The 20,547-nt window shown below is 46.7% G+C and overlaps 1 protein-coding gene across 9 annotated transcripts in view; it reads left to right on the top strand.

Annotated features, from left to right (window-relative positions):
* The first annotated feature begins 14,012 nt into the window (after positions 1-14,012).
* SMARCA4 (SWI/SNF related BAF chromatin remodeling complex subunit ATPase 4) overlaps positions 14,013-20,547 on the top strand; it is an 87,003-nt gene continuing 80,468 nt past the window's right edge. For 8 of the 9 annotated variants that reach the window (XM_060007769.1, XM_060007766.1, XM_060007768.1 and 5 more), the window contains exon 1: positions 14,023-14,118. The gene's annotated coding sequence lies outside the window, so the exon portion shown is untranslated. Of the gene's footprint in view, positions 14,119-20,547 lie in introns of all 9 variants that reach the window. The other variant, XM_060007767.1, reaches the window with a different exon arrangement.

Raw genomic sequence — 20,547 nt, forward strand, 5'->3', positions numbered from 1 at the left:
GGGACCCAGCCCCACCCATCAGCAGACAAGCAGTTTAAAGTTTTACTGAGCTCTGCCCACCAGAGCAACAGCCAGCTCTACCCACCACCAGTCCCTCCCATCAGGAAACATCCACAAGCCTCTTAGATAACCTCATCCACCAGAGGGCAGACAGCAGAAGCAAGAAGAACTACAGTCCTTCAGCCTGTGGAACAAAAACCACATTCACAGAAAGATAGACAAGATGAGAAGGCAGAGGGCTATGTATCAGATGAAGGAACAAGATAAAACCCCAGATAAACATTGAAATTAAGTGAAGATAGGCAACCTTCCAGAAAAAGAATTCAGAATAATGATAGTGAAGATGATCCAGGACCTCAGAAAATGAATGGAGGCAAAGATCAAGAAGATGCAAGAAATGTTTAACAAAGACCTAGAAGAATTAAAGAACAAACAAACAGAGATGAACAATACAATGATTGAAATGAAAAATACACTAGAAGGAATCAATAGCAGAATAACTGAGGCAGAAGAATGGATAAGTGACCTGGAAGACAGAATGGTGGAATTCACTGCTGCGGAACAGAATAAAGAAAAAAGAATGAAAAGTAATGAAGACAGCCTAAGAGACCTCTGGGACAACATTAAACACAACAACATTCACATTATAGGGGTCCCAGAAGGAGAAGAGAGAGAGAGAGGACCCGAGAAAATATTTGAAGAGATTATACTCGAAAACTTCCCTAACATGGGAAAGGAAATAGCCACCCAAGTCCAGGAAGTGCAGAGAGTCCCATACAGGAGAAACCCAAGGAGAAACACACCGAGACACATAGTAATCAAACTGGCAAAAATTAAAGACAAAGAAAAATTATTGAAAGCAGTAAGGGAAAAATGACAAATAACATACAAGGGAACTCCCGTAAGGTTAACAGCTGATTTCTCAGCAGAAACTCTACAAGCCAGAAGGGAGTGGCATGATATACTTAAAGTGATGAAAGGGAAAAACCAAGATTACTCTACCCAGCAAGGATCTCATTCAGATTCAATGGAGAAATCAAAAGCTTTACAGACAAGCAAAAGCTAAGAGAATTCAGCACCACCAAACCAGCTCTACAACAAATGCTAAAGGAACTTCTCTAAGTGGGAAACACAAGAGAAGAAAAGGACCTACAAAAACAAAACTAAAACAATTAAGAAAATGGTAATAGGAATACACATATCGATAATTACCTTAAACATGAATGGATTAAATGCTCCAACTGAAAGACACAGGCTTGTTGAATGGATACAAAAACAAGACCCATATATATGCTGTCTAAAAGAGACCCACTTCAGACCTAGGGACACATAGAGACTGAAAGTGAGGGGATGGAAAAAGATATTCCATGCAAATGGAAATCAAAAGAAAGCTAGAATAGCAATACTCATATCAGGTAAAATAGACTTTAAAATAAAGACTATTACAAGAGACAAGGAAGGACACTACATAATGATCAAGGGATCAATCCAAGAAGAAGATATAACAATTATAAATATATATGCACCCAACATAGGAGCACCTCAATACATAAAGCAACTGCTAACAGCTATAAAAGAGGAAATCGACAGTGACACAATAATAGTGGGGGACTTTAACACCTCACTTACACCAATGGACAGATCATCCAAACAGAAAATTCATAAGGAAACACAAGCTTTAAATGACACAATAGACCAGATAGATTTAATTGATATGTATAGGACATTCCATCCAAAAACAGCAGATTACACTTTCTTCTCAAGTGTGCATGGGACCTTCTCCAGGACAGATCACATCTTGGGTCACAAATCAAGCCTCAGTAAATTTAAGAAAACTGAAATCATATCAAGCATCTTTTCTGACCACAACGCTATGAGATTAGAAATCTATTACAGGGGAAAAAACCGTAAAAAACACAAACACACGGAGGCTAAACAATATGTTACTAAATAACCAAGCGATCACTGAAGAAATCAAAGAGGAAATCAAAAAATACCTAGAGACAAATGACAATGAAAACACGACGATCCAAAACCTATGGGATCACAATCTGAACCTAATCAAGAGGAAACATCCAGTGAAGTCAAAGTGAGGGACAGATTACAAAGTAGCTGGTTTGTAATTTTCTAAAGCGTCAGGGCGGTCAGGGAAGACTGAGAATCTGTTCCGGACTGAAGGAGGCTGGGGACAGCACAACCAAACCTGTGATTCTGGACTTAATTTTTTTGTTATAAAGGATATTGTGGGGAAAATGCGTAAAATGTAAAAGGAGCCTGAGAATTAAAATGGTAGTATCACGGTTAAGTATCACTGTTAATTTCTTTTTTTTTTTTTTCTAATGTTATGCGGGCCTGTCACTGTTGTGGCCTCTCCCATTGCGGAGCACAGGCTCTGGACACGCAGGCTCAGTGGCCATGGCTCACGGGCCCAGCCGCTCCGCGGCAGGTGGGATCCTCCGGGACCGGGGCACGAACCCGCGTCCCATGCATCGGCAGGCGGACTCTCAACCACTGCGACACCAGGGAAGCCCAATAAAGCTATTTTAAAATAAAACCTAAAAAAAATTGTGGTAAAATACACATAACAAAAAATTTACCATTTTAAGTGTACAGATTAATGGCATTAAGTTCAACCACAGTGTTGTGCAAACATCACCACCATCCATCTCCCGAACTTTTTTTTTTTTTTTACGGTACGCGGGCCTCTCACTGTTGTGGCCTCTCCCGTTGCGGAGCACAGGCTCCGGACGCGCAGGCTCAGCGGCCATGGCTCACGGGCCCAGCCGCTCCGCGGCATGTGGGATCCTCCCGGACCGGGGCACGAACCCGTGACCCCTGCATCGGCAGGCGGACTCTCAACCACTGCGCCACCAGGGAAGACCCCATCTCCAGAACTTTTTCATCTTCCCAGACTGAAACTCTGTCCCTATTAAACACTCACTCCCCATCCCCCTTCCCCTCCCCCAGCCCCCGGTAACCTCTATTCACTTTCTACCTCTATTAATTTGCCTGTTCTTGATACCTCATATAAGTGGAATCATAACAGTATTTGTTCTTTTGTGTCTGGCTTATTTCACTGAGCATAATGTCCTCAAGGTTTATCCATATTGTAGCATGTCAGAATTCCTTCCTTTTTAATGCTGAATAATGTTCCATTGTATGGATGGACTACATTTTGTTTATCCGGTCATCGATTGATGGACACTGGGCTGCTTCCACATCTTGGCTGTTGTAAATAACGCTGCTATGAACATGGGTGTGCAAATATCTGTTCAAGTCCCCAGTGGTAATCTTTTGCAAAATGATAGTATAATATCACAGCCTGGAGAGAGAAATACATATTTTTCCCATTACTCCCCCTTGCCCCCCAGCTTTATTGAGATATAACAGGATATTGGCATGGATACAGTTCACTGATCTTATTCAGATTTTCTCAGGTTTGCTTGTACTCATTTGTGTGTGTGCCTGTGTATTAGGTTCCATTCAATTGTACCACCTGTGTGGGTTTGTATATCCATCACCACAGTCAAGAAACGAAACAGTTTCAATACCATAAGGATTCCTAGTGCTGCCTTTTTATAATCACACACACACCTCCTCTGGCAACTGATAATCTGTCCTGCATCTCCAAAATGTTGCCATTTCAAAAATGTTACATAAATGGAATCATACAGTATGGCTTTCTCTCTCTCTCAGCGTGACTGCATAATTCCCTGACATTACTTCATTCAGGTTGTCCAATGAATCAATAGCTCATTCTCTGTAATTGCTGAGGAGTCATCCACGGTACAGATGGACCACAGTTTGTTTACCCAGTCACCTGTGTGAAGGATGCCTGGGTTGACCCCAGTTTGGGGCTATTACAGATAAAGCTGCTATGAATATTCATGCACAGGTTTTGCGTGAACATTCATGTTTATTTCTCTGGGATTAAGACCTAGGAGCACAGTTACTGGGTCATATGATAGTGGTCTGTTTAGTTTCTTCTGAGGCTGCCAAACTGTTTTCCAGAGTGGCTGTACCATTTTACATCCCCACCTGCAATGTATTATTCCACGTGTATTCCAATGTATTCCAGTTTCTCCACATCCTCGCCAGCATTCGATGTTGTCACTAATTCTTCTTCTTTTTTTTTTAAAGGGAACTTTATTATTATTATTATTTTTTTTTGGCTCCTTTGGGTCTTCCTTGCTGAGCAGGCTTTCTCTAGCTGCGGCAAGTGGGGGCTACTCTTCGTTGCGGTGCGCGGGCTTTTCATTGCAGTGGCTTCTCTCATTGCAGAGCATGGGCTCTAGGCTCGTGGGCTTCAGTAGTTGTGGCTCACGGGCTCTAGAGCACAGGCTCAGTAGTTGTGGCGCACGGGCTTAGCTGCTCCGCAGCATGTGGGATCTTCCCGGACCAGGGCTCGAACCCATGTACCCTGCATTGGCAGGCGGATTCTTAACCACTGCGCCACCAGGAAGCCTACTAATTCTTATTTTAGCCATTCTGATAGATGTGTAGTGATTTCTCATTGTGGTCTTAATTTACGTTTCCTTAATGGCTAATGACACTAAACATCTTTTCGCGCACTATTTGCCATCTGGATATCCTCCTTGGTGAAATGCCTAAATATATCAAGCCTAGCCCCAATCATATGTTTGGCTTATATGTGTATATGTGTGTGTGAAAAATGTACTGTGATTATTCTTGATGGAGGTCCAAAGTGTAATAATCCCAAACTAGTGTTTTAGAAGAGCTTAATAAATTCAACCTAAAATAAAACACTTTTAGACATATTTATAGTTAGAATAAAATACCTATCGAATTATGACAAATGTGGGGAGTTAGGTTTTGCCCTGTAGTTGCAGGAAGTGACATGATTTAGTGCAAGTGTAACATGATATGCTGATCATTTGCTGAGCTGAGTTAAAACCTGGGCTTCCGGCTAAAAGAAATCTATTGCCCTGGGTTTATAATTTGGAAGGATGGCTTCTTGTTCTCTGCACAACGCATCTCACTGCTTGATGTGGGGAAATCGTTTTCTTGTGATGCCCATTTTTCAGGGCAGGAGGTCATGTTTGAGGAATAAATATATGTTTGGTTAATAAATAAGCAGTTTCATGCCTAAGGAAGATCTGAAGAGATTACTCAAAAAGTACTCACTTTACTGTGGCAACTGAAGAGGACGCATTTCACATTTTCACCTGCTGGACGTGCGTAAGCATTTTATTTCAAGCCCTTGACGTTGAGTCAAAAGAGAGAAGTTCATTTTCTCTGCAATGGTTCATTTTAGGTGTCAGTTTGGCACATGGCGCTTAGCTGTTTGGTTGAACACCAGCTTAGCTGTTGCTGTGGAGATTTTCATAGATGTGATTAATGTTTAAATCATACTGAGGATGTTGAGTCAAGCTGGTCACCCTCCATCATGTGGATAGGCCTCATCCAATCCGACATAAGAGCAAAGAACGAGGATTCCCAATGAAGAAATTCTCAAGACTGTAGTACAGAAACCCTGCCTGAGTTTCCAGCCTGCTGCCCTGCAGAATTCAGACTCAACACTGAGACATCCTCTATTCCCTGAATTTCTAGCTACTGGCCTGCCCTATGGATTAGGCTTTGGACTTGCCAGCCCCTATAGTCATGTGAGCCAATTCCTTAAAATAAACATCTTTCTCTCTTTATCTGCATAAATATAAATATACATATACGTGTGTGTGTGTTCTCTTTCTCTATATATGTATATATATTCCATTTCTCCAGAGAAACAGAATAGGATGTATATATATGTACATCCAACATCATATTGATTCTAGAGAACCCTGACACATCCTCTGAGCCACGTGAGAAACTCCTGCCTAATAAGGCAGCAGATACCAGAGGATGTAGACGTGAATGCACAGACTCCAAGACTGCTAAGACCAACTGGGAATTGTATTTTCACCGCGTGAGGAGTGATGCTGCAAACATCTGGACTTTTATACACCTCTTTGCATTCCTACCCTTCCCACACCTGGCACTCTCCTTCCCACCGGGGAAGGCAGGAGGGGCAGCTATCATTGTGCCAGGCAGCAGATGGGGAGGGTGACTGGGACCTGGACACAGGAGATGAAGGGCAGAGCCTAAAGCTGTGACTTCAGTCCAGGGCTCGAGTCATTCTCCCCACTGGCATCTGAGAAGCCGGGAGTGTAATACTGACGCCTCAGGAAGCATCTCGTAAACCGGCAGCAAGGAGTCACCCGGGAGTACTCCTTCACTCTCTCTTTCGTGCACCAGGCATTTGGCACTGTGCTAGGTGCTGGGATGCATGGGTGGTGGAGACAGACACAAAGTTTATGTTTCAGCATGGGGGATGAGTACCGTGGAGAAAAATCAACTGGGAATGCAAGGTGGAGGCGTCTGTAACATTACTGGTATCCTCTGGGAGACAGAGCCATGCATGGGTTGGGAGCACACGGGCAAAAACTCTGGGGCAGGAATGTGCCAGGTTTGAAGAATAGCGAGTGAGGAGGCCAGTGGTGGGAGGGGAATGAGCCAGGAGAAGGGCAGTAGGCGATGCAGTCAGGGAGGGGACAAATGGCCTACAGGTCCCTGTGATGACCGACTTTGGTCTTTTAAATGTGTTTACATTTAAAAAATAAACTTTATCTTGGACTTCCCTGGTGGCACAGTGGTTAAGAATCTACCTATCAATGCAGGGGACATGGGTTCAAGTCCTGGTCTGGGAAGATCCCACATGCCGCGGAGCAGCTAAGCCCGTGTGGTATTAACTACTGAGCCTGCGCTCTAAAGCCCGCAAGCCACAACTACTGAGCCTGCGCGCGTAAAGCCCATGCTCCACAACAAGGGAAGCCAGCGCAATGAGAAGCCCTGCACACAGCAACAAAGAGTAGCCCCGCTTGCCGCAGCTAGAGAAAGCCCTAACGCAGCAACGAAGACCCAATGCAGCCATAAATAAATTAATTAAAAAAAGTAAACTTTATCTTTTAGAGCAGTTTTAGGTTCACAGCAATATTGAGCAAAAGGCACAGAGTGCCTTTTTTTGCATCTACTGTTTTATTTAAGCATATTTAGAGATAAATACACGTCAGAATTTCAACATATGTCACTAGGGAAAGGAGTACATGCACCACACAATGCGAGACACTGTTTGGTAGAGATGTCACCACACTGAATCAGTCATGCACCTGGCTCTGTTAAACAGAGCGTTTCAACATATGTCACGAAAATTGCCATGTTGATGTTTGCTTTAAACATGCACAGTGCTCCCCTCTCCCTAGCTCTGTCTCATGTGTCATCTTATCAAGTACAAAAGCCACTGGTAAAGCTCAGTGTTAAATATATTTTCATGTTTGGTATTAAAGGTGTGCTACCTAGTTTATGCTTTTCATAAAAATCTAGTTATTAGTTAAATAAATTATTTTAAAAAGCAGTGTGCAATAAAAAAAAATTTTTTCAAATTAACAAACTGTAATTGCTTTCCCAAAGATACATTTTTTTTTCATACACATCCATCATACACTGTAACCAAAAAAAGCAGTGTACATGAAATAAGAGAAAATAAATTTAAAATCCATAGCATAGGTAAGGAGGCTCTAGTCTGGAGCACAGCTGAGTTTCCAGCAATATAAGGAGGCTCGAAAGTTTCTTTTATAAGAATGCCTGCTAGCAAGGGTTCCAGCCAGGTGGTTGGTTGGTTTGTAAGTCAGTCTTGAGTACTTGAAACAGTTCTGTGTTTTTTTTTCCTTAGCGTTTAGAATAGCCATCATTGTCCTGCAATAGGCAGAGCTATCACGTCCAGGAAAAATGAGGGGGGGGCACAGAGTGCCACAAATGGACAGCCTCCCCCCTATCAAAGCGCCCCCCCATCAGTGGCACCTTTGTTACCACTGATAAACCTAAATGGACGCATCATCATTACCCAGCATCCACAGTTTACATTAGGGTTTACTCTGGGTGGTGTACATTCTAGGCGTTTGGACAAATGTATAATGACAAGCATCCACCATTGTGGTATCATACAGAGTAGACAGACTGCTGTAAAAATCTTCTGGGCTCTGCCTATTCATCCCTCCTTCCCCTAAAATCCCTGGAAACCACTGATCCTTTTACTGTCTATATAATTTTGCCTTTTCCAGAATGTCATAGTTGGAATCATGCAGAACAAACATAAGCCTTTTCAGATGGGCTTCTTTTACTCAGTAATATGCATTTAAGGGTCTTCTATGTCTTTTCACGTCTTGATAGCTCATTTCTTTTGAGTGCTAATATTCCATTGTCTGGACGTATCACACCTTATTTATCCATTCATCTACTGAAGGACAGTGTGGTTGCTTCCAAAGTTTTGACAGTTAAGAATAAAGCTGCTAGAGGGACTTCCCTGGTGGTCCAGTGGTTAAAACTCCACGCTTACACTGCAGGGGGCACGGGTTCAATTCCTGATTGGGGAACTAAGATCCCACATGCCCCGTGACGCGCCAAAAAAAAAAAAAAAGGTTGCTAGAAACATCCAGGTACAGGTTTTTGTGTGGACATGTTTTCAACTCCTTGGGGTAAGTACCAAGGAGCATGATTGCTGGTTCATATGGTAAGAGTATGTTTAGTTTTGTAAGAAACGGCCAAACTATCTTCCACAGTGGCTCAACCACTTTGCATTCCCACCAGCAATGAATGAGAGTTCCTGTTGCTCCACATCCTCACCAGCAATTGGTGTTTTCAGAGTTTTGGATTTCTCCCATTCTAATAGGTGTGTAGTGGTATCTCACTGTTGTTTTAATTTGCAATTCCTTGATGACATATGATATTGAACATCTTTTCATGTGCTTATTTGCCATCTGTGTATCCTCTTTGGTGAGGTGTCTGTTCAGGTCTTCGTTTTTTAATTGGGTTGTTCATTTTCTTATTGTGGAGTTTTAAGAGTTCTTTGTATATCTGGATAACAATCTTTTATCAGATAACTTTTCAAATATTTCCTCCTAGTCTGTGGCTTGTCTTCTCATTCTCGTGATGGTCTTTGCCTTTTATTCTTGGTGAGATGGGAGCCATTGGAGGGTTTTGAGCAAAAGAGGGACATGATGGAACTGAACATTTTAACTCCTATTAAATATCCAAATGGTGGTATCTGAGAGGCACTTTTCTGGAGCTCCAGGTCCAGACAGGAGATAAACATTTGGAAATCATTAGCATGTAGATTTTTTAAAAATTAAAGTGAGGGACATCCCTGGTGGTCCAGTGGGTAAGACTCCACGCTCCCAATGCAGGGGGCCCAGATTCGATCCCCAGTGGGGGAACTAGATCCCGCATGCATGCCGCAACTAAGAAGCCCACATGCCACAACTAAGAAGCCCGCATGCCGCAACTAAAAAAAGATCCCAGGGCTTCCCTGGTGGCGCAGTGGTTGATAGTCCGCCTGCAGATGCAGGGGACGCGGGTTCGTGCCCCGGTCCGGGAAGATCCCACATGCCGCGGAGCAGCTGGGCCTGTGAGCCATGGCCGCTGAGTCTGCGCGTCCGGGGCCTGTGCTCTGCAATGGGAGAGGCCGCAACAGTGAGAGGCCTGCGTACCGCAAAAAAAAAAAAAAAAAAAAAAAAGATCCCACATGCCACCGCAAATAAGTCTGCAGGCTGCAACTAAAAAAAGATCCCGCATGCCACAACTAAGACCTGGCACAGGCAAAATAAATAAATAAATAATAAAATTTTAAAATAATTAATGTGAGATTCATATAAAATTAAACACCTAAAGATGAATTATTTAGTCATATTTAGTACATTCACAACAGTGTGTAAGCATCATCTCTATCTAGTTCCAAAATATTTTCATCATCGGCCAAATAAAACCCTGTACCCATTAAGCAGTTACTCTCCTCTTACCCCCAGCCCCTAGCAATCTGCTTTCTGTCTCTATGGATTTGCCTATTTCAGACATTTGAAATATACAGACTCATACAATATGCCGCTTTTTGTGTCTGACTTCATTTGCTTAGCATGTTTTCAAGGTTCATCCAGACTGTAGCACATAATAGGACTTCGCTTCATTTCATGGCTAAATATTCATTGAATGTATACAGCACAGTTTGTTTATCCATTCCTCTGTTCATGGATATTTGGACTGTTCCAACCTTTTGGGTATTATGAATAGTGCAGTAGTAATGAACATTTATTTACAAATATTTGTTCAAGTGCCTGCTTTCAATGCTTTTGGGTAGATACCTAGGATGTAGATGATTTTTTTTCCTCACCATGCGGATTGCGGGATCTTAGCTCTCTGACCAGAGATTGAACCCGGGCCACGGCAGTGGAAGCATGGAGTCCTAACCATTGGACTGCCAGGGAATCCCCTGGAAAAATTTGTAAAGTCACAAGACTGGAAGCCAAGGGGGTGAATGTAGATAGGGGATGAAGGTCTGAGTCCTATGGCAGGTCATTCTTAAAAGATCAGTGTGAGGAGGAGGAAGACACAAAGGAGCTGATGATGGGGTGGGAAGAAACCTAGCAGTGTGTGGTGCCCTGGAAACCAAGTGAGGAGATTGTTCTAAGGAGGGAAAGCGTCAACTGTGGCCACCAGCCCGAGGAAGGTGAAGCTGAGAACTGACTCCTGCCTTCAGCAACAGGTAAGTCCCTGTGACCTGGACAGGAGTCATATCACTGGACTAGGAAAGGCCTGAAAAGAGCAAGTTTAATGGACATTAGAGAAGACCTAAATAAACAGAGAGATACTCCATGTTCATGGATTGGAAGATGGTGATTCTCCACAAACTGGTCTACAGATTCAGTGCAATACCAATCAAACCATGACCGTGATAAGTCACTGTTTTTGGTAGAAATTTACAAGTTGATTCTAAAATTTACATGGAAATGCAAAGGATCTACAGTAACGAAAACAATTTTAAAAAAGAACAAAGTTGGAGTACTACTTGATTTCAAGACTTACTATAAAGCTACAGTAATCAAAACAGTGTGGTCTTAGCTTAAGGGGAGGCATATTGATTAATGAACAGAACAGAGAGTTCGGAAATAGATTCACACTTTCTGTCTCAAATAGTCAACTGATTTTTGACAAAAGCACCAAAGCAATTCAAAGGGGGAAGCAAACAGCATGGAACAACTGCATATACCTATGGAAAACAATGAACTTCAATCTTACCTCATACTACATACAAAAATTAACTCAAAGTGTATCACAGACAGAAGTATAGCGCTAAAGGCATCAGTTTTGCTTAAACTGGGATCTCACTGTACAGCCATAAGCCACCGGTCTATAGGCTTATTCCTAAAATATATCTTGTCCTTAAAACAGGACTCCTTTTTTGGCCTTGCTACATGGCTCTTGTGGGATCTTAGTTCCCCGACTAGGGATTGAACCTAGTCCACTGCAATGAAAAGTGCTGAGTCCTAACCACTAACCACTGAGTCCTAACCACTAACCTAGTCCACTGCAATGAAAAGTGCTGAGTCCTAACCACTGGACAGCCAGGGAATTCCCCCCAAACAAGACTTCTGATCCTTCCTTGCCAGTGTCCATGTCCCCAGTGTCCCAGCTGCAGAGAAAGCTGGAGTTCACACAGGGCCCTCCTTCTTCACCTCAGTCCCACTTCCATGTTTATCCATTCTAACTCCAATTTCATCTATCTCTAGATGTGAAGACACCCTCTTTACCCTGGGCCACTGCAATGGCCTGAAGGGGGCTCCCTACTTCCTCTCCTTGCTCCTTGTCCCGCTAGCCCAGTCTCCACCCTGCAGCCAGAGCAGCATGGGATTCTCCTGATTAAAGCCCTCCAACTGCCTCACACTGTGCTCCAGAAAAAACTTGAGATCCTTGCTACTGCCCTGCTTTGCCCAGCTACTGCCGACATCCCCCTCACAGCCACAGGAGCTGTTCCCATGCTCTTTTCCCTCTTCAGGGTCTTGGCATACAGAGAGGTCGAGCTGACGCCTCAATCCCAGGAAGGCCCCATGTTATGATCTCATCACACCCTGGGCTTTTCTTCCATTGCACTTAGACTCTCCTATCATGTATTAGTGTGATCAATGTGGGAGACAGTCAGCTGAACTCAAGGACTATCTGCTCCAAGGGCCGGAACCCTGCCTGCAGGCCTATGACCAGCTCAGTGTCTAGCATGTTGAGGGCGCTTAAGAAATATTACTTGAGTGTATGAGAGAGACCAAAGTCCAGACTCCATTTGCCCATTTCCTGTCCACTACCCAACATGACAAGCTAAGGTTCTGAGAACTTCCAGGTGGCCTGCTTTCAAGGATTCCTCATAACCAACCTGTGGAGGTGAGTGCTGTTATTGTTTGCATTTTACAGGTGAAGAAAAGGAAGTGTGGATGAGTCCAGTAAACTTGCCTGGCATCCCCCAGCTACTAACAATGGAGTCGGGTTTTCAATTCAGGTCTTTTTGGCTTCAGCCCAAGACCTCGCCTGCTGCTCTATGCTGCAAGGGACTCACCTTGGGCTTGGAAAGGCCCAAAGAGCTTATGATACACACTCAATAGAATCTCTATTATTCTTTCAATCACAAAAATTTTTTTTAATTATCTAGCAGATATGTGGCAGAGGTGGGCAACACACTAGATGCTGGGTATTCACTAGGGACTAAAATTTACAACATCGTGTCATTTGAGTGAGACAGACAATAAAAGGGGTACACAAGAATTGTGAAAGAAAGGAAAAAGAGGCAGTGATCGGGCTTCCCTGGTGGCGCAGTGGTTGAGCGTCTGCCTGCCGATGCAGGGGTCACGGGTTCGTGCCCCGGTCTGGGAAGATCCCACATGCCGCGGAGCGGCTAGGCCCGTGAGGCATGGCCGCTGAGCCTGCGCGTCCGGGCAACGGGAGAGGCCACAACAGTGAGAGGCCCGCGTACCGCAAATAAAAAAAAAAAAAGAGGCAGTGATCAAAAAGGAGGCAAGGCCAGTGGAGGTGATGAGTCAGCTGAGACCTGAAAAATGAGGAAGAGCCGGCCTGAGAGAAGCAGGGGTAGGGACAGTCATGGGCTTTGGGACTTGACCTTGGGGAGCGTCTGTCCAGTTGCGGAGCTAAACGCGACATACACAGACTCGGAGATACTTTGAAAACAAAAAGAGACCAAGCCGCCTCCAGGCTCTGGGTCTTCCCACTCGGAACAAGGCTCTCTCCGTCACTGCTTTTATATGTCTCGACTCAAATGTCTTCGCAGCGAGGCCTTCCTTAGCTGCCCCATTTAAAACTCCAACGACCCTTCCTGTCTCCATTATCAACAAAGTGTATGTTACTTAATTCTCTTGCCCCGCGCCTGCCTCTCCCACTAGACCGTGAGCGCCACAGCGGGTGATATTTTTGTTCGGTTCCGTAGCACCTGAGCCTGGGGCAGGTCAATAGATATCTGCTAATCCAATTAATAGCCCTAGGTAGGTTTTGCAGAAAAGGCAGCCACGGTCGGTGCCCGTTCGGCAAAGCCGGACGGGCACCGCCATTCTCCGACCAGGGATGAAAGCGGTTCCTAAGTCCGCCCTTGGCCCAGGGGTCGGCTCTGCTCGTCCCCAGTCCAGCCTGTCCGCCACGCGCCTTCACGCACGACCTTGGGGCCTCACTTACGAGTTTCAGGGTCCCTCGGCCACCCCTTCTCCTCAGACCTCGCTGCCACCCCATCCCCCAACCTCCCCCAGCCACCTCCGCCTCCACAACCGCCGCAGTGCCACCCGCTCTGCGCATGCCCGGCGGCGTGGAGACGCGCGGCGTGCCGAGGACGAAGACCCCCGCGCGCAGGCGCAGGACCGTCCCGCACAGCGTGGGGAGGTGCGTCGGGAGCGCTAGGTCTCTCTGGCCCCACCCACCTTCCCCAACCCACCCTGGGCGGGCGCGCACGCGCGCTAGGAGCGGAAGGGTGGGCGGGCACGCGCAAGAGGCCGGGCCGACGACGGAAGCGGGAGAGGCTGTCTGTGGTGGGGGGAGGGGAGGTGACGAGTGCGCGCGCAGCGGGGGCGCGGGCGGCGTGGGGGGGCGGCTGAGGCGGGCGCGCGCGCTAGGCTTACCCTCGCTCGGCGGCAGCGGCGGCGCCTTCTTTGTTTCGTGAGGAGAGACGAGACGCTCATTCTGCCCCCGGCCCCGCGCGGAGGGGTGGGGGCGGCGCCGGGAAGGCGACGGCGCCGTCGACTCCCGGTAAGGAACGCGGGTCTCGGAGTGAGCGCGGCGCGGGACTTGGGAGGACGGTTTGAATGGAGCCAGGGCGCTGAGGGTGGAGGGGGCCGCTGGCGCCCGGATTGGGGCCGGGGTACGGCGGCGCCCGAGGGTCAAGAAGCCTGGCCGGCACCGCGCGCGCGGTGAAGGCCACAGTGCAGCGAGGCCGCGGCGGCTACTGTATCCGCGGGCCGGTTGGGTGGGGGCCCGGGCCAAGTGGAGGCCGCGCGCCCTCCGCGCGCGTTCTCGCCGGGGTCGCAGGACAAAGCTCGCAGCCCCGTCGGCGGGCCAGGGGCCCGGCCCCCATTGGGGTTCCAACAATAGCCAGCCGTCCTGGCTTTTCTGGCTACGTGTAACGGGTCCGACTCGAATGTTGCTTTTTGGCGAGGCTGCGGTCGGAGCTCAGTAGGAAAAAGCCCAGGTGTGTCCAGCGTCGCCTGGACACGAACATTAGCAGCCCCCTTGGGTTAGCCGACCTAAAATTTTATTATAAAAAATCACGTCATTTTAGATTTTCAAGGAAAGGTAAATAACTCTCCTAAACCCTCGCAAGTAGTGACTTAAGAATGTTTGCCCTGAAGCGGGGGTCGGCAGCAAGTGGGGAAGGACTGGGGAAACTGCTGTTGAAAGCATTGTTTTAGTTTTGCATCTTTTTCCCTTTCTCTCAATTGATTTTCCAGATTAAGGCTTTTATTTAAAACGTGGATCTTTCAGGAGAGGGTGTCTTGTGCCGGTCTTGAAGACACTAGTCTTGATTTTTCCCCCCGCCCAGTGAATCCTTGGGGAAAGTAGGGAATAAGCGTGAGAGCCACTTCCGAGGAATTTGAAACAAGTTTTCACTTTTAATTGACAGACCGGATTCGAGTTTGCTACCTGGCGTTGCTGGTCACTTAGCTGTGTGACGTGAGGCAAAAAGCTTAATCTCTCTGAACCTCTTAGTGTCCTCGTATGTGAAATGGGAATAATGCCACAAGTGGAGTTGGTGAAGGCCTGTAAAATGGTTCTTGGCTAGAGGGAAGCACTATTATTGTTGTTCAGTACAATCTCTTCCTTTATTGTTCAATATTTGTTGAGTCCCTACTGGGTGTTCGATGGTTGGAGGTTGGATGCCCTGAGGAGCCTCTCCAGGCCTGTAGGGGAACAGGTGGTAAATGTGGGAACAACTCCCCTTGGCCTATCATGTGTGAGGAACACAGTGGATGGATGCACAGGGGAGTGAGTGATGGGAACCGGAGATCAGGGAGGCTGCGTGGAAGAGGGGGCCTTTACTCAGGATCAGGGAGGACGTCCAGGCTGTATTTGACCACCCGGGACCAGTCATCGCTCCCCTTTGCTACACTTGCGCATCACCCTGAACCTTTCTTGTGTAGCAGTTACCCCAGTTTGTAATTATACATCTCTTTTTCTCCAAGGGCCATCAGAGCCCTCAGCTGTGTCTACCTGATCTCCTGCAGTGTACCCCAGGCCCAGCACCTAGTAGGCCCTCAGTGAACCTTTGTGGATGAATGAGGAGGGTGTGCGGGAGGATTGAGTGAACATGTGTGTGAACTGCTTGGCACACGACTGAAGGGGGATTGTAGGCAATAAATGTTAGTTGCTGTTGCTGGTCTGTTTTTGTTTTTGTTTTTGTTTTTAAACTTTCCAGGCCATTGTTTTCCAAACCTCATTACCCCAACAATGAGGGTGTGTGTGGGGCGGTGGTTAATATGAGGTGGTGGTGTGGAGTGCTAGTTCTGGAATTAGACCTCCTGGATTCACAGCCAGCTCTAAATCCTAGTTTGACCTCAAGCAAGACACTTACCAGTAGGTCCCCCCACTTGTGAAACAGGTATGACAGTGGTACCACCTCAAAGAACTGTTGTGAGGGTTGAAAAGGTAGTATGGGAAGTGACTTAACACACTGCAGAGCCTGGCATGTAATGAGCCCTCAATTTATTGGAGTTAATATTGTTTATATATGTATGTATTTGTAAATTAACTGTTTAAAAAACTGAAAACATAAGTTAGAGTCATTCTGTATCCCAGAAATCCCAGGTTTGATGTGCCGGTTATATATATTTTTATAATTTTCTTTAAAATCAATGCATACACAATTATGAAAATAATAAACGTTCTTCTGCATGCCACTTAAAATCATTTTGTGTCCAGCACTTCAGGAGATGTTGATCTTGCAGGTTTTTGAGCTGGGGGTGGTGGTGGGATGACCTCATCAGAGCTTCTGTGTAGGGTAGTGCAGTGCAGTGCAGTGGTCTCCAAACTTCCTGTCAGTGAAAAGCACCCCAACATAAACACGTGTTTATTTATATACGTTTGCTACTCCTTGTGGACCCTCAAAACACTGGGAGGTAATCCTAGACCATCTTCAGGTCCTAGCTGTCTATCAGATGTGGGAGAGTGGGAAGGATTAGTTGTGTTAGGTGAACATTCTGCAGGTGAAGAAACTGAGGTCCAGGGATATTTCACCAGGAGTTCTCGGGTTGAACATCCAAGTCTGACTCCTGGCTTGGCCACTTTCCCTCTTGGTGCCTCAAGGCAATGGGGGTGACAGTGCCTGGCACCTTGTAAGTCCTCAGACATGACAGCAGATTTTGGCCTGGGCTGTCAGGGCTACCATGGCACAGAGGGCATTCACATTCACCAGAGACAGAGCACAACGTGAATGGCGCCCCCTGCAGTTGTGCAAGAAGTGGCCCAGCCACGCATTCCCCGTTCGTATAGTGAACAAGCGTGCATTGAGTGCCTGCCACGAGCCGGGCACAGCTTGGGGCTGGGGGTTCAGCCGGGAACAGGCAGACAAGGACCTTGTTCTCCTCCGCTCCTACCTGTCTCCTTATTTGCAAAGGGGGACAGTAATAGTACCGAACTTGTAGGATTGCTGCAAGGACTAAACAACAACAAAATGACAGATGACAAACGTTAAGTGCTTAGGACAATGCCTGACACACAAGACTAAACAGTTTGTAGCCGTTGTCATATATTATGATCTCTACAACATCCTAGCGGGTTGAGATACAGAACAGATTTTTGCCCCATTTTAATAGTTCTGTATGTTTTCAAAGTGGTAGCAAAGGAATCAGCTCCTTCATTTTGTCCTTAATAATTTGAAATTGTGTGCTTAAAAAAAAAAATTGTGTGCTTTGAAGTTTCACCATACAGCATTGGAAAGAGGGAAGTGTGTCTGGTGGCATGGGTTTTAAAAAATATCAAGTGTTTGTTTTGCATTTCATATATCTCCTCATAACTTGTAACGTTGATTGGAACACTGAAGAGAGGGTTTTTTTGGTTTGTTTTGTTTTGTTTTTTGTTTTTTGCGATATGCGGGCCTCTCACTGTTGTGGCCTCTCCCGTTGCGGAGCACAGGCTCCGGACGCGCAGGCTCAGTGGCCATGGCTCACGGGCCCAGCCGCTCCGCGGCACGTGGGATCTTCCCGAACCGGGGCACAAACCCGTGTCCCCTGCATCGGCAGACGGACTCTCAACAACTGCACCACCAGGGAAGCCCGAGAGAGGTTTTTTTTTTTTTAATTAAAATCAAAAGAATACGCAAAACCTACTATAAAAGGGAAGTAACAGCGGCGGGAATATTGGAGGGAGATGTCCGAGGGTGACTATATCAGAACTGAGTTGCTGTTGCTATCACCTTCCAGATGTCATCCCTAAGAAATATTAAGCTCATTGATATGGTCGGTGATATCTTGGAGTTTTCAGTTAGCTGCATGCAAATTTTTCAGGATATGGATTTGATGGGCATGAGCAATTTGGCCTCCACTCATCTTCCTGTGTGGGAAAGGACCTTGCGGGAGGCACCAGGTGTAGCTGGGTCTCTTGGGAGATCATATTTCACAGGGCAGAGGGAAGGAAAGGGATGCATCCAGTTCCCTCAGGGAAGGGGCTTTCTTTAGGAAACAGGTAGCTGGCCCCTTCCTAGAAACTCAGACTGGTTTCCAGGGCTTCGTTTTGGGATTCTGTTACTTTGCTCAAGGGCCATGTCTTCATTTTTGTGCGTGGACACTTGTAACTGGGAACGGTCTGAGTTTCGCTCAGTGTGAAGTTTACCACCCGCAGGAGTGTGATAAAGAGAATGTGCTTTCCCAACGACCTATACTGTATAGCACAGAGGACCGTACTCAGTATTTTGTAATAACGTATAAGGGAAAAGAATCCGAAAAAGAATATGTACACATATTAATGTGCTGTACACGACATTATATATCAACTATTCTTCAACAAAATTAAAAAAAAAAAAAAGATGATGGGCTTTAAAATGGCTCCTTGGGGTGGTTTAAGTTCTCCTTTCACTGGCAGGTTGCGCCCTGCTGGTTCAGGAAGCAGGTGGCCGAGTGGCAGTTGCTGCCTCACCTGTTACAGTGAGAGACTTGAGGGGGCAGGGTTTGATGTGCACCACCCCACCTTGCCCCGAAAGTCCCAGTAAAGTGGCACAGTGGGTGTCTCCTTGTCCTGATGGTGACACTGAAGCACAGGGGGCTCCTCGATGTGCCCTGGGAGCTGCTTCTGGCCCTGATGACCGCAGAGCACACATCGACCACAGCCTGGACTGCTAGCGCGCTGAGCGCCCTCGTCGGCCTCCTCGGAACACCCCCTGGAGGCTCCTGCCTTTGGAGTGCTTCTCTTTGCTGCACTTTGTGCTCTTCCAGACTCTCCTCCTCCTCCTCCATCTTCTGATTCTCAGCCTGAATCAGTTACTCAGGCATTAGAGTCCGACAGGCTTGAGGTAGGCAGGACTCTATTCCCACGTGATTTTGGGCAAACAACGTAACCTCTCTGAGCGTAAAATCCCCTGTTTCTCCCATAGTCCCCAGTTGGCACCTCAGTCACCAGTAGTGAACCAAGGGGATGCAAGTTGGGGCTGAAATCCAGCCTGGCTGGGCTTTGCTAAAGTAAGCCTGGTTCCAGGGCTGGTCGCCCCCAAGGAAGGGGCACCCTTTATACTTCAAATGGCATGTGCTAGCTGAGGCCCTGCTGTTCACCTTGGTCATCCCTGTCTCCTCTCATTCTCTCACATGCATTCCATCTGCTTGTACAGAAAAGTCTTCTAAAACCATCATCAGACCATGTCACTGCCTTACCCAGAACATTCCAGTAGTTTCCCATTGCACCTAGGGTAGACTCCAACTTCCTTACCACTGCCCTCGAGGCCTGTGATCTGCCCTCTTTGCCCATCTCTGACCTCATCTGCTGCCACACCCTTCTCGCCTGCTCTCCTCCTTCAGGGTCCCACCCCAGGGCCTTTGCACTTGCTGGTCCCTCCGCCTGTCCATAGCCACTGGCTCCCATTTCACTTCAGGTCTCTGCTCAGATGTGTCCCCATCACTGCCCACCATGATTGGAAACGCACCTCCTATCAGCTTGACTGTTAACCCTGCTACTTTATTCATAGCACTTCCACCCACTACGTGACACTGTGTCTTATTTATTTGTGTGCTTGTTTCTGTCACTCAGTTGTCCGTCCCACCAGGCAGGGACTTTGTTCTCTGCTGCATGGCCAGTGCCTAGAACCCTGTTTAGCGCAGAGTTTGTTCTCCCTAAGTATTTGGGGGTGGCTGGGGCTCTGTCATGAGTGACACTCGGCAGTTATAGGTGCCACGCCTCCCCACCTATTCTTGGCCACACTTGCACTTTGTGCGTCCCTGTCATGGGGGACTTCTCTCCTGCCCTCTCCACAGGTCACGCATCATGCTCAGTGTTGAATACAGAGCAAGCCCCACAGCAGACCCAGTGGTGGGTCATGATGTCCATCCAGTGGGGCTTGGTCAGGCTTAACAGAAAAGGAGGAGAGTCTACCCAAGTTTCAGGGGGGCAGGGTCAGGACAGAACTGTACAACTCGTCTTGGTTACTTGATGCGTGTTTGTGCTGGATCACATTGGAGTCTGGGTCATGGTAAAAAGAGTTTGGCAAACACCTGTGTAGATAGGCTAGTGTTTGTGTTCTTGAAGTGTAGACAGTTTATCTCCCTGCTGGATTAGAGCTTGAACTCCCCGAGGGCAGAGGGCTGGCCTGGTTGTCTTCATGTCTCCTGCCATGTTATAGATGGGGAGGTACTCTTCAGTGGTTTTCAGATGAATGAAAAACTTAAAAAGGGCAGGGGGGAGGATTCCAATGAATAAAATGATATATAATTCCCAGTGCTAAAAATAGTACTTGGTAGCAATTTGGCATGTGTACCTCTGAGGTAGAACTGAGAAGACATTGTAATTTATCATCGCGACATGGTTTTTTGGTTCTCAAATGCATTCCCTTTTAAATGTAGGGCAAGGTTTTGCTACTTAATTATATTGCAAGGGAAATGCCACAGAACAGCCAGCTTCCCAGGGTCTCAGGAATAAGCCATTTCCACGAGGTCCTTAAAACCACAGGTGCCCCCCGCCCTGCACATCCTTGCAGGTTCGAGG

This window comes from Delphinus delphis, chromosome 3 (assembly GCF_949987515.2).
Source record: "Delphinus delphis chromosome 3, mDelDel1.2, whole genome shotgun sequence".
Classification (NCBI taxonomy): Eukaryota; Metazoa; Chordata; class Mammalia; order Artiodactyla; family Delphinidae; genus Delphinus; species Delphinus delphis.